Genomic DNA, 15,155 nt, shown 5'->3' with positions numbered 1-15,155 from the left:
GTGCTTGACAGAGCCCATTTTCCATATTTAGTGATTCCTGTAAAATAACATCTCTGACAAACACGGAATTGAATCAGATGTGGGTGAAAGACTAACTTGGTCTTTACTTGAACTATTATTTCCTGAAGAATGGGAACTTCTGTACTAGAAAATCTTGGAAAGTAGGAGTCATCTAGATCCATCCTATGCACAAAGGCTCCACGTTGGTATTTCACACTGAACAAACAAGAATCTTTGAAACCACCAAAATGCACCCTCTCCTGCCCTTCCCAGGAGCATCTCCTCTACCACACCAGCTGCAGGCTCCAGTCCACCGCTCTCAGCCCCTTGAGGCTTTTATACTCTCCCTTGGGAAAAGCTGCTGTGAGAGCTGCCTCAGATGGGCTTGAGGGCTAAAGCCCTACTTGAGAGATGCAAAGATGGCAGAATGATATGAAAACTGCTTCTTTGCTCTCTTCTGTGATTTTGTATTAAACGTCCAAAACACGCTCAGTGAAACATTTTTATTGGCACGAGTCAGAGTTACAAAACTTTGTGGCTTAGGCAGATGACAGTACTGATCCCAGTTTTAGTGTTAGAGCCTATTCTGCCTGTAAAACCTGGCATGGATTTGCAAAAACTTGGGAGGTAACAACATTTGGATAATACAAAATCACTTTACAGCTATTCCTCAAGTAAAAACACTAGTTCATAACAATGTAAATATCAAACCTGACAACTTTTAATGCCAACAGATACACTGTCTCCTCAGGCACTGCCTCTGAAAAAGGCTGCAGCAAAGAATGTAAGTGAACACGAGGAAATTTTCAGTGGCCATGTCAAAGATCGAGGGCAACTGGCTTGAAAAGCCCTTTAGATTAGAAGTATGTTAAACTTTTGCAATGGAATTGCAAAACTCGCCCTGGAGTCCTCCACGGCTCCCCATATACTCCCAGCTCTGCACAGCCGCTCTCCACGTGTCCAGCTGCAGACCCGCCCTGCACTTCGGCTCGAGGGAAAAACAAGATGAGACCACACAGGTCCCTGTTTCACACCAGAGGATAAAGACACATTCAAACTATGCCACTGAAATCTAAAAGCAAATTTTGCTGTGAGGTTCAAATGTTCTCCCTAACTTTCCCATCTCGTGGAAATGAGCAAAATTGAGAAGCTTCAACTGACTTTTCTGTTTGTGTCTTTGAGTGTCATTTGAAGCTTCAAGCTGGAAGTAACATCAAAAGGCACAAATCAATCTGGCAGGATTCTCACAATTCCATTTATGTGGATAAAATGACTTCTGTCCAAACTCAAGAAGAGTGGTATGGAGTTAAATGTTTTATGCAAAAGTTTCTAGCCCAATAGAGAAAGTAGCCTACACTGCTAAAAGAAGATATAATTGACAATGTTTCCAATCACTGTAATGTAAAAACTCAAAATCTGACTCTCTGTTCCACTGCCAAACGTGCAAACAAGACTAACTTCCAAAAAGGGGGAAAAAAATGGACTAAAAACTAAATTAATGACACAACATTCAGAATGCACTGTTTCTTTATTGAATAGCTGATATTTCTTGGAAATGGGAAAGAGGAGCTGCTTTGAAATAGATGATGACCTGCAGGTTCCCTTCAGCTACACTGTAAAGCAGGGGATGCTCCTGGGGGATTCTGCATATGGGTTTTGCCTTTGGGAAACGGTCACCTATCTGTTGGTTTTAATAGTCAACTTCTTTCTCATTACTTCCAGGTAGAAACCTAAGGCGAGGAAAACAAGTACTCACCTAGCTGGGGTGGGCAAGCACCGCCACTCAGAGAAGCTCATTTTTTGGCAGACAGCAGCTCACCTCCTGCTCTTGGCAGTCAAGGAGCTGCACACATTTCTGCCCAAGGGCGCTGGGAGTGGGAATCACACCCTGTAGGAGCCTCTCTCTTTCCATTAACTACAGAGGGAGTCCGAGGAAATTACACTCTTAGCTAAATTTAGTTATTGTGAATCCCCTTCCCACATCTGAGTATGTTTCATACCAGGCCGATCTCGCAGCAGGAAATGATTAGCTGAAGTTAAGCATCTGACAATTCACTTTAATGAGCAATAACTCATGGCAACCCGCCATTAGCTTCAGTTGAATAGCCTTTATTTTTAGCTGGTGTTGCTCAGATGCAGCTTTCATCCAGCATGCGCTGGGAAAGCTGACGTCCCAAAGTAGTCTCCAGGTCTTGGTTGTGCCAGTCAGAGTGTCAGGGCTCAAGAGCTCCAGTTCCTGGAGGTCAGAGAAAAGTCATTGCAGTTCTGGGAAAATTTCAAAGAGTGAGATAAAACCGAAAGCCTGGAGAAGCAGCACAGAGGCGCATGGTCTCAAGAGACCTTGCAAGAAAAGTTACTGAAATCCTGAGAGCGTGCTGAATGAGTGAGCTGGGTCTCCAGGGAGAGAAACAGCACAAGGGGAAGGCACAGAGAGCGAGCCTGCTGAGATAAAACATGACTTTGTTACTGTCCAAGAGTGCCTAGTGAGAGGAACAGCTACAGAAGCCGTATCTATTCTATCTGCTGCTCCATGTGGACCTAAAGCTATTGTCAGAGGTGTCTGCAGGAAGCATGCAGGGAAAAGAGGAAGACGAGCCCTCAGATGAATACTGGACAGGGTCTTGTTTCCTACAGAAGAGAATTTCAAGGAGCTGCTGCACACAAAGGCAGAACACATCCTTGTGCCTCTGAAGAGACTCTCAGGAAAGCGTGCAACTCAGCTCCGCAGCACCAACCACCTGAACAGCAGCTGAAACATCTGTGGTCCTCCTCTCCGGGTGCCCCATGCAGAAATGTGTTTCATATAACAGCTCACAACTGTGATGGGTATCTACAGCTTCTCTGGTGGAAGGTTTGAGCCGTCTTCTCTCGATTTATCAGCCTGACAAACTCATCCTGCTTCAGAGTCTCAACCGAGCCCTCATAGAAGCAGCTGTGAGTTCATGACAGGAGTAATAAGAGAACAAACACCCACAGAGTGAATCCACCAACCTGCTGGTGAGATACTCCTAGCCAGCTCCTATCCCAAAATACTATGACATAGGTATATTGAGTCCTTCAAGGAAGCCTCACTTATCTCCCCAACAAAGCAACAACTTTTTTGAATAGTTTTTTTTACTGAATAGAAGGGTGTGGAAAAAGCTCAGAAAAAGAGCAGTGGCTCCACACAGCAGAACTGGAGGCCAGACACAGCATTTCTACACACTCAATGTCATTCACCCATTCTCTTGCCTCAGGTTTGTGCCCAGCACACAACCCAGACCAGCCCAGAGGACAGCAAGAGCAAGTCAAACACGTCTGCTGGCAGTGCATGTCGAAGCAGCTTTCCCATAATACCTCACAGCTGGGAGAGCCGATTTCTGAAGTCAAGAGGCACACATTTTACTTCAGCAAAGAAAGGAATAAAAAGTCAAGACTAACAAGATCCAGAAAGGGCACGCTGGTTTGTTGGTTTTTTTTGATGGTTTGCTTTTTTTTTTTTTTTTTTTGAACAAATCAACATTTATTTCAGTTTAGTCGAACAACTTGTTGAAGCACTTCTCTAAGTTCTACTTTACATTTTGTATTTACACTGTCCTCATTCTGTGACAAAAATAAAATCCCCGACCCTGAAGTTTCCAGAATAAGTGTTGCTAGCAGCAAAAAAAACAAAGTCCCAAACACAAAGCAAAAATCCTCCTTGATATATTTTGATAGGGGATTTATGCATGTTCCATAAAAATGTTTAAACCCTGAACCTTTATAGAAACCTATATGGGATGATGGGGGGGGGGGGAAATGTCACGTTTGAAGCTGAACAAGAAGAGCAGCATTTGCTGGCCTTTGCAAGTACACTGTTACTTATAGCATAAGGAACTGTGAAATGCTTAGACACCCACATAGAAGCAGACTTTTTAACTTTGATCTAAGCAGTTTTGCTCTGCTGGGAGCGTAAGGGTACCAGAGTCGGCAAATACCATCTTTTATCCTGGTGGTGGGCACAAAAACAAACTTTATTACACATGCTTTCCAAGCAGCTGTTGGTACAACACAAGCCTTATTCTTCTGTGAAGTGTCAAGGGTCAGCTTCATTCAGCAGCTCCCAAATTGAGCTACTGTAAGAATTTTGAAGTAATTTCTGTTAAATGAAATCATTGCTAATGTCAACTCTGCCTTATGCTTGAAGCCAGCAACCTCAATGACAAGGTGGACCACTCTGCTGAATGAAGGAAGAGGAGGGAGGATGATGACATTTGAATATCGTATTTATGTCTCCCTACCTCTAATGAAACTGTGGCTATGTACCCAAACAGTTCCTCATGGAAACAACAGAGGAGTATTGGTGACAAAATAAATTGGAGGGGGGGGGGGGGGGGGGGGGGGGGGAAGCAAAAAAAAAAAAAAAAAAAGCAAGAACAGAACCCAAAACTTTTTGGGATAGGAAGAAAAACTGCATGTTGAGAAAAAAAGGATTGGTCATTAAATTTTCCAGGCACACACAGGGCTCAGAAAGCACAGAAAACAAGCAGAACAAACAAACACAACTGTGTGCATCTTAGCGTCAGCTTCTTTTGCCAAATGCAGTAGCTTCCAACATTCAGCAGCTGTCTCTTGCTTTCTAGTGCTGTGCAGTTCTCTTTGGTACTTGGAGGCTGTCAGGAGCTCCGGGCAAAGAGAAAGTCTTTGTCCATTTACCAACCAATTCCAAAGGCGCTGATCTTGAATAACTTTACTAAGCAAGAGTGACACAGATGTCTAGCAAAGGGGCTTTTCTCTTAGTAAAGTTGTGGTAGGTGCAGTGGAAACGCAAGGCAATCTACATGCTTGTCAAATTGTGCCTAGGTAAGAACAGAGTCCTCTCCATGAACGTCTCTCATTTGTTCACTCTTAAATTATTCAGGCTCTGACAGCCCCTGAAAAGAAAAGAACGGAATAAGAATAAGTTGCAAGTGGTGCAGGGCAAGAGCGGACACCACGTAACCACCAAGAACAACGAGGTTGGGGTGTTTGACGACAGACACACTGCAGCTGGAGCCTCCAGGGCTGGTGCCCAAAGCAGCTTCCTCTACACCCTCGTCCTCCAGAAACACTAGCGGAAAATACAATCTCACAGCAAAGGTACTGGTTGGGATGGAATAAAAGAAGTAATGAATGAAGTAAATGCAAACAGCGCTTTGGAAATAAAACACACAGATAAGAACTGCTGGTGCTTGTGATGTTTTGCTCTTTGAACACGGCACAGGGAAATGGCTAAGCAGCTTGGAGACTTATAACTGCATGCTCAGGACTATCGGTTAGACTTGTGGGAAGCTTTAAATCGCTGAGCTTAAGTAGGAAAATCAGAACATCACTTGCCATCCCATATAGCACTCAATCACACGATCTATGCCTTGGTTTTTCATCTGACAGTTCTCCAGGGCAGGGAGCAGTTCTGTGAGGAACCTTCCCTATGGTGCCAGTCAACAAGTTTATCAAATTTCAGGTGACAAAATCACTACTACACTCTATCTGTGTCAGCAAGAAAGATGGGATGGGAACTTGTCTCAGAGAGCATCTGCTGCATGGGAACAGGAGGGCTCTCTGCAGCACTCTGCCAAGGTCTCAGCCCTCTGAAGCTGTGCAAGTGCCTTGACCCAGCCACCAGCCTTTCCAGTAAGGCTAGTCCTGAGAAACTCATTGATCGTGACTTCTGGAAGGCCACATGGAGCTTCCCATGGCTTTTACAGTGCTTACACCATTGCTCCTTACTAGCAGCATCCTCACGGAAAAAATTCTACATCCAGCTTAGGAGAGATGTGCAGGTGCACTGCATGAACTGCACTGCTTCATCCCCAGCTGCATTACTGCCTCTAATTGCATATAGCCATAAAAACGCTCTACCAAGCAACATGTCTAATAAGTGATTATCATTATATAAGCTGTCTTTTTTATTGCTGAGTAGTTGCTTTCTTTTGGCTCCACCTTTCAAAGTAATTCGGAAAAAGAAACACTTATTTGAACACAACAGCAAGGGCTGGACTGGTCTAGCAGTAGAGGCTCTTTGATTTTGCAACGACAGAATGTCTGTCACAGACATCAACCTGCCTGATAGTTTGATATCTCCAGGACAAGTGACTGCCGTGAATACTCAGCAAGCATTAGCCTTTAGACATTTGTCTGGGGCTTGCCTTGCTTGAGGTTTTTCTTAGACACACTGCCGGATCAAATTTTACAGCAGTGCAGCTCTGAGCAGCTACAGACCTCCCTGGGCAGCCCAGGATGTTCAAGCCTGAGTAATTTCTCCGATACTAAAACAAAGTCAACTAAGATGCTGCGGTCCGCTCAGCACCTGCCCCCTGGCAGGACCTGTGCTTTGCTTTTGTGGAGCTGAAGTTACTACTGTAATATTCAAAGTGTTTTCCTCCTTACCTAAAGCTATGGTTTCCCTTCTGCTGCCCTAGAAAGGATCTGTGTTGATTAATACTTATTCCATTTCCTAACAAAATCTATTCAGCCTCCACATACTTCAGCTGAGAGCAATGTTTGAGTATCATGTTGATCCTCAGGGTTCAAACTACAGAAGGTACAAAGAATACCAGACTTGAGGCACTTCAGCAGTATTAGCTGTGAATCATTTTTACATTTTACCACTCCAATACATTCAGATCTAAATACATTTGCATTTCTAATTAAACCAGATTACCATTAGTAACTAAAGAATGTCTTAAATCAGAATCCTCAGGCCATAAAAGCTAACTGCATGATGCTAAAACTGGATTTCAAAAATATACATATTATACCCCCTGCAGGATTAATTAGGCAACATCTCTTCAAAAGAGTTCTCAAAAGTGTATTTATTCAGCATGTGGTTAAATTATACTGGGTTGTGCAACACATTTCATAGCCTGCCTTGGCACACGCTTCTGCTGCAGCAGACAGCTGGGGCCTTGTTCCTCAGGGGTGCTCAACATGGGCAAATCTGATTTGGGAGCGCAGTAAACCCCAGCTGATGAGGAGGAACACACATGCTGGTTCATGCTCTCTTTCTCACAACCGCCGAGATGCTGCCTTCACCCCCATGCAATCGCATGTACCGCTGTGCAGTGGTGGTCGCTTTGGCCTCAGTTCACTGGTGCCACTGAACTAGATGATCTTGGGTATGCCTGGTGTGCTTCCAGGACACACAGGCCTATAAAAAGGCTGAAATCAACTGGCAGATATAAATCTGGAAGCTATGATGGCTGAGTATTTGATGCTCATTTTTTCACCAATTTCCTACGTGACCTCAAGAAAGTTTCAGAGCGCTTAGTGACTGTAATGTGTTTTTGGATAGGTTAAGACTGTGCTGCGTGTCTTGGGGATGTAGGAAACCTCTGTTCACTAAAGCTGCACGTGTATCATGAAGGGAGGAGAAATAAAAACCAGCACAGCATAACGGCACATCCTCAGCTGCTATGCTCTGTAGCTGTAATAGTCAGCAAGCCTAAACTGCATGAAAAAGTGACCCCAGTGGATTTAGCTGTAGCTGGGGATGTGCAACTCCCAGCTCTCCTTGTGCTCCATGTGAAATATGAACATGGAAAAATGCCCGAAAACATAACGACAGAGACACCTCCAGAGTCATTAAATCCAGTCCCTTCTCATCACGGGTAAGAGTCCATCTCTTTCCTAAATCACAAAATGGTTTGGGTTCGAAGGGACCTTAAGGACCAACTAGCTCCTACCCCACTGCCATGGCAGGGACACCTTCCACTAGACCAGGTTGCTCAAAGCCCCATCCAGCCCGGCCTTGAACACTGCCAGGGATAGAGCACACACAACTTCTCTGAGCAACCCATTCCACTCTCTTACCACGCTCACAGTAAAGAATTTCTTCCTAATGTCTAATCTAAATCTACCCTCTTTGTTTAAAACCATTACCCCTTGTCCTATCACTGCAAGCCCTACTAAAAAGTCTGTCCCTATTAATTCAGTTGTGCTAGTGAACAAGGGATCGTGGCTCAAAACGGACATATAGAGTGTACTTGTGCTTTTCTGTATTCAGCAATGTTAAATTTCCATGTTTAATTTACAACCTTCCAATACAACTGGTAACAATCTCCACCAGAAACCACTTACTGGTTCCTTGGGATCATGTTTGCTAATGGGTTCCCAGCAGGCCTGGCTTCCAGGCTTCACCACCTTAGGCAACTCTACAGCCTTGAAGATAATTTTGCAGGAATCCAAGTTTTCAGAGTTGTTGAGCTCTACCAGGACTAGCAACAGCTGTAACACATGGAACAACGAAGTGCACTGGGGCGCAATACGGGCAACAGGATAGGTATCACTCATGTGCAACACACAAAACGAGAGATGTATTTTTCACGTTTTCCAGAAGTACTGAGCAACCACAGTTCCTGTATAGTAGAGGAGCACCCATAAGCATTGGGAAATGCATTGGGATGTGAGGGAGTAAGAAACTAGCCAGAGCTATAGTGGGCTTTCTGCAATGTGATATAACATATGCTGCATAAGAGAAAATCAAACGTGTATGTGAACTGAAGCATATATAATGGCTCTCTCCCTGTCAAAGAGAAGAAACTCCCATGGCTGTTCTACTATTAACTGCTGTAACTCAGTTTGCAGGCTCTATGTCTCATCTCATTAGGACTTCACTGGTGAAATTTTCATATTTTGTCCTAATTATCTGAAAGGAGCCCAGGTGATGTGTGTGATTTCTATGTTCTCGGTCTGCCAGGGAGAGGATTGTGGGACCAGTCCAGGACAGAGGCTGACGGATCAAGAGGCATGTCAAACTCAAAGGGAAACCCAATGAGATGCACTAACTACATTTAATCCAAGGGATGGTTTGTGTTTCAGCACAATCAGCCACATGACATCATGAACTAAAAGCAAACAGGTTAATTTTTGGTTATTCTAACGGCAAAGAACATTAGTCAAGGGGGACATTTTTGAGCATCTCATCAGGTATTTTCTAATAATTCTTTACAATGCTGAAGTCCTACAGATGGCCTACAGATTTGTTTTCTTAAAACAGCCAGATGTGCTTCTGTAGCTGTTTTAAAAAGTATCTTTACATGACATTGAATTGTGTGATGCAATATAAGCAATTGAACTGTTCTGCAATAGCAACTGATACGTAGTGGCTAAATGGGCAGAGAACTGGATTTCCTTAGTGAATCGAAACCCACATCTGCAGATCCCTGCTGTAAGCACTGGCAGCCCAACCTAGTCTTCTCTTTTGAAAAGAAACTGCAGCTTTTGCCAAAACTGAAAATGTTAACAAGACAAGAATTACACTGAAATGTAACAGTGTTCTGGTGTGTTTGAGAAGTATCTTGACGCTATTTTTAGACTGAAACATTTTGAGGTTTGGGGCTTTTTAACTTTAAAATGATAGCTTACTTTTCCTAATACACAAGTTTTAACAAGGTATACGCTGTAACATAAGAGGGTTTGGGGAAAAAAACCAAAATCCTTCTGGGGTCATGCAAAGTAACTTCCCTTTTTGTTTCACTTCAGAACGGATAGATTTTATTTGAGCATCCGTGCATTGAATTCCTAAACAATACATCTATCTGGCACTTATTTTATAGTAAAGCAGCACGTTTAATTACCCCATGTTCTTTGCAGTGAACAGGGAGCTACCCAAGCTATATTTTCACAATTATCTGTTCTCTTTCCCTTAGAATAAAGTCTCCCTTCTTCAGGCTTTTGACAAGATGAATAAAGCCTCATGTATTCTTATACGCTTCTTGGAATGAATGCAAAGTTTAGGAGCTTTGCCTGCATAAAAGCAAACCCCATGTTTTTTTAAAACTGGATGAATTTATGGAAGTTGAAAACAATGCAGCAGTCTGAATAACAAGGATCCCCACCACACATTCACCCCTGGACTACTAACTGAATGCTGATTTTTATAGAAGATCTTGCTATCTATTTTACACATATGAATTAAGATCTGAAAGTTTATTTTCTGTACAACTTTTGTCACATCCTGTATATAACTATATCTCAAAAGATAAGGCTCCAAGATCAGTCACATAAGGGAGGCACAAAGCTGGAGGATGAGGGGCTAGCTTGCATGGACAGAGTTAGCTGTCTAGCAATGTGTGCAACTTTCAACCCCACCCCCCAAAAAAAAAAAAAAAAACAAACCACCACCACGCTAGTATTACTTGGATCTTAAGAACTGAGAGAAAGTTGCTAAAGCAACCCAAACACTGGCACCGATATGATAAACATCAGATATACACAAAGTGGCTGGTGGAAGATGAGAGCAGTGAGCAGAGACTCACATGCAGCAACCAGCACTTGAAAAAACCTCAAACCTCCTATGCTCTTGGATACTTTATATTTTGCAGTAACACAGACTCACTGTATCCATGAGCAAGGTTTCTACTTTCAAAAAACCCTCCTGTGAACAGGTAGGATTTAACAACACTTAAAACTAAGTAACCCTACAAAGAGCTCGCTGTTCCCCCAAGCCTGCCAACAGAGCAGCGGTCGTGCTGCTCTTTCAGCTGTCCATGTTCAGAAGTTGCTTATCAGCCTCAGGACTTCCCCTCCTGAAATCCTCCTACGTCTCATAGCCATGTTCAAGGGAGGACATGCCCATGCACACAAACACTAACAGGTTCAGACCAGTAAGTCTTTATTTACCCCAAAAGGCTGGCACGGGGACTGTCGGGCACGCATTTGGGACACGCTTAACTCAGGACTATCAGGAGAGTGTAAAGCAGGTGTGGGAAAGCACATTTCCACACTAACAAAAAGAGCAATTTTTTTTGCTAACAGTATTCACCTTGTCACGTTAATCCTGCTTGCTCAACTGAGCAGCATTTTCATCAGCTCTTTTGTCCCTTCCAATAACTATCTGCCATGACCTACTCTGACTCCTGACTCAGCCTGCAGAGGTGGGAAAACGCAAGACTTGGAAGAGATGTTCCTGTCATGGGCCTAGCAGTTTTCTCTTAATAGAACTGGAAGAAAATAACAACAACCCTCCCAAACCTCACCACAACCACTTGCTTGTGAACCTGCCAGGAGAAACTGCCGAGCACAACTCTGGTCTGAGAGGGAGAGACTGCCCACAGACCAGTACACTTGATCCTCTTGACTCTACTGAGATACAACTAATGAGCAACAGATGGACTTCACCCAAGGAGTATATTTGGGGAAGGTAACAGTTTCCTCATATTTCTCATTCAGGAAGGGCCAGGAAACTAAGTGAGCTTGGTTGACACCCTTAATTTTACTATTGTTTTCTCCTCTGCCTCAGTTTTGACGGAACTGCTTTGGACATGCATTCCATTATGCTTTACACAGTGTAACCATGGCTCAGCCTGAAACACTAAATAAAATATGTTCAAATTAGGAAATGTTATGGGCTTAAATATATTACTGCAGATAACTCTCTTGCTACCACTCAGCACAAAGGTACCAGTTTCCTTAGCAAAGCTCTGCAGCTCGCTGTAACACAGTGTCAGCACCTTCTATAAAAAGCACCATCAGATCTCACTTTTTACCTAATGAAGAAGTAACTTTCATTAACATGCTGTTGACAGCCCTTGTAATGATGCTGGTTTGCCTAACTTCCAGTTAAGGCTCTGTTTCTGACCAGCTAGCAAGGATGTACAAGGTGGCTGAACTCCCTTCACTGCACATTAGTCACCACCACTCTGTCAAGAGCAGCTTGCTTTGTTAATCTTAAGAGCAAAGAGGTTCACCAGACTGAGCCAGCAACAAATCAGACCTGGGGAAGGACAGCAAGAAGAGGAAAAGGAAGGAAAGAAAGAGGAGGACAGGAAAACATACAAACACATGCAGAATGAAGAGCAAAGATAGGAGAGAGAAGAAACTGGAGGGACAGGAAATTTTAGAGCTTTACCAGGAGCTTAGCACAGACACAAACCCACTGAATCTTTCATTTTTAACACACTGAAATTAAGTTTCTTGTGCTCTGAAAAAGAGATGTTTGGACACGACCGGCAGTCTGCTCAGAAGAGCAACGGTTCAAGGAGGCAGAGGGGGCATGTTCTTTATTGAAGACAACATGGTGCATCTACTTAAATCCATCTTCCCTGTTTCTGGCTACCCTCAAGTAAAAAAGTGTTTTATACTCTCACCTGAAGCTACTCTGCAGCCACGCAGTATTACTTAGAACAGGGTGAAAGGTGTTGCACTGTAAAATTATGCCAACGATAGATTGCTTTTAACCACAGACCCTTTTCTTTGAGTTGTACCAGCTTCTCAAGTCCAGTAGACAGGAACATCTCTCTCCTTGTGCTCGAAGAGCAGCACTTCCTACACCTTGTTAGTGCTTTCCACCCTCCCGGTGCCCCTTTGAGCAACGAGACCCCAGAGTGCTCCACACTGTGCTAGAACTGAATGAGCCAAACTACAGCAAAGAAATGTCCTGTAAATAAGGCCCTGGGTGTAATAGAGCACACAGAACTTAACTTCTAGGTTAAATCTGAGTCACTGACTGGTCTTTACAGCCCCCTGTGCATCAGAGCCTGGCCTTCAGTCTCCACCTGACCCAAGCTCCATGCACCCACTGCTGAGCTTCAGAGCTCTGTGCTGAAGGTAGTGCAGAGCAATGGCACTCACTGGCTGGACTTTACTCTGTTTAAAGGCAACAAAGCTTTGACCTTGTCACATTCAAGGCTTGAAGCTGGCCGTTTGCTTTACAAAAGACATTTCACAAAGCAGGAACCCTCGATATCTTTGCTTTCTCTCGTCAGGATCCTTTTGAAGGAACCTCTAATCTGAGCCACCTAGAAAACTGGGGAGATCAACTGCCTGTTAAAAGAAAACAAGGTATATTCAACTGCAAATCCTGGACTGATTTCTAAGGAGAGTTCAATGACTTTCTAGTTATCAGAAGGCCATTAGATTTTGAACCCTCTTTATCAGTGCGCTTTCTGGGCCAGTTTTGGAGCACTAAGAAGCATCCCCTTACACTAGGCCACTTTGCATTTGTGCATTTAGGCGATACAGCAAAAAGCCTCGCTTGCCTACTCTTGGCTGATTAAGACCATTGGCCTAAAGGCTGTGCAAGTCTACTGCTCTTAGCTACCCCTTTATATGGCTGAAAGCAAGTGACAGACTCTTGTTCTGAAGCACTCCTATATTAGGATTCCTATCTCTCCAGAACAGACAAGTAGTCCTTATTTAGTTCATGCAGGGGACTATCAGGGACAGAGCAAAACTGCAAATGGTACTAAGTGTCAGTTGCTTTCTCTGGATAGACCCCAATAACTTTGTCCATGGGCAAAGCTGACAAGATCAGAAATTTACTAAAAGAAACAAGCAAAAAAGCAATATCAAGGTCTCTACTGCTGCAATAGACAGGTTAAGATTGATGCAAAGAGTAGTTTGAGTTATCTGTCAAAATCCTTCAGAGAAATGCCCAGTTACACAAAATGTACGTACTTCATGATACACTGGGGACACAGGGTTTAAGTTTTTTCAGCTCTGCATTATTGTTGATCTGCTAAATATCAAGCATCCACATCACTTCCTAGCTCCATGACATGAAAAGCACTGACACAGCTTGTACCGACACAACCTGTGTTTGAGCATAGACTGCATGCTCATCGTCTCAATTTCTCTCACCGGACGGTTCTTATTGGCACAACAAAACCTACGCAGCTCTTGCAAAAGATCAAGATACATCAGGCATCTGTCACCAAGGGAAAAAAAAAAAAAAAAAAAAAAAAAAAAAAAGAGCGTGCCAAAATTCCAAAGGCAAAGGGAAGGTCATTTCTGGGGCAGCAGCGAGAACAGTTCCCAGGTGCTTCACATCCACCTTAAATGCAAACTAGAGCCACCTATTTAAATGCAAACTAGAGCCACCTATTCACACTGCAAGTCTGAGATCAGTGAGAAGCCCAGGGACTAACGGCATCTCCCCAGAAGCCAAGATAACCACTGACAATGCAGGATACATGAAGCCAGAGCTTCAAAGGTCTGGTTGCCACATTAAAGCTTGCCACAGAAGCTGCCCACAGCAGCGCACTGGTGCCATGGTCTGGGGCACCCAACCCCCTCATCAAATGTCAGGTTTGGTACCTGCTTACATTCAGGGAGTACTTCCACCATCTGACTACTTCCAGTTTTCTTTGATAAATACAGCATAACAGGTAGCCTTTTACAGCTCTTTGGCCAAAGCTTCCTACCAAGGCCATGAGAGAAGTAAAGCGATTGGTATACACAACACCTTTTGTTGCTAACCCAGTAAACTAGAACTGCAAACACAGTTAACATTTCAAAAGGAGAGAGAAGAGCCAGCTGTTTCTCCTTCCCCCTTTTAGAGTCCATTGCAGGCAGGACAGGCAACAGGGAGGTTTTAATCTGATATAACCTTTTAAAGACCAGAGCCACGCCAGAGAGCTCAAATACTGCTCCAGCCTGCTGCACAGGCCAACACATTAAAGCACAGGCTATCCGAGGGACTTGGCTTCCCCAGCAATTTAGTACCACAACATTTCTGTTAGCAGCCCTACCACTACAACCAGGTTACGTGTTTCTTTTCAAAGGCTGCAAAACAGCAGGGTTTTGTGCATTGACCTCAAGAGTCACTTCTTTGGCATGAAGTAGTGTGTTCTCCCCAGGCTGAAAAAGATCAACGTCTTAGGAAATCATGGCAAACTCCATCACCAACTAGCTTGCTGCTGTCACCACATAAGTGTGACTCTAGCTCAATAACTTGGGGAAACAGGGCTCCTGCATTGCAAATATATGCCTCAAGAAATTAGCAAGCCCACCCGTCCTCAAAGTCATCTTTAGCTGGGGATGTACGAACTGGTTTCACAATTACCAAAAACCTGCATTTAAAAGTTTTAGTTTTTAAAAAAGGAGCCAAAACATAAGAAAAGGCCAAGTTTCATTCAGGACATGGTTGCCTGGCCATTCAGAGCACAGGAAACACTGAAATACCATAACACTGATCTTCAAAAAACTCACGTTGCCCAGAACAAATTCAAGAGCCCGTGTCACAGCATAAAGCCTACAGGCTGGGGCACCTTCAGCCAATGCACCGAAGCCGCACTGCTCATTGTAAAAGCCGGATTTTTATTTCCTTTTGCAGATGCTCTAGCTGCCATGGCTTTCCCACATCCCTCTCAGTGTTTCAGCTTCCCCAGACCTTCCCACATCACCATTCCGAGATTTGTGAACTGTGAGAAACAGAT

At 43.7% G+C, this 15,155-nt stretch overlaps 1 protein-coding gene across 9 annotated transcripts in view; it reads right to left on the bottom strand.

Annotated features, from left to right (window-relative positions):
- The window catches only part of KALRN (kalirin RhoGEF kinase), a 528,424-nt gene that overhangs the window by 66,866 nt on the left and 446,403 nt on the right, over positions 1-15,155 (bottom strand). The gene's annotated exons all lie outside the window — the stretch shown is intronic.

The sequence above is a fragment of the Falco peregrinus genome, chromosome 8, assembly GCF_023634155.1.
Source record: "Falco peregrinus isolate bFalPer1 chromosome 8, bFalPer1.pri, whole genome shotgun sequence".
In the NCBI taxonomy this organism is placed as follows: Eukaryota; Metazoa; Chordata; class Aves; order Falconiformes; family Falconidae; genus Falco; species Falco peregrinus.
The sequence above is the reverse complement of the archived record's forward strand: the minus strand, read 5'-3'. Positions and strand labels throughout refer to the sequence as shown.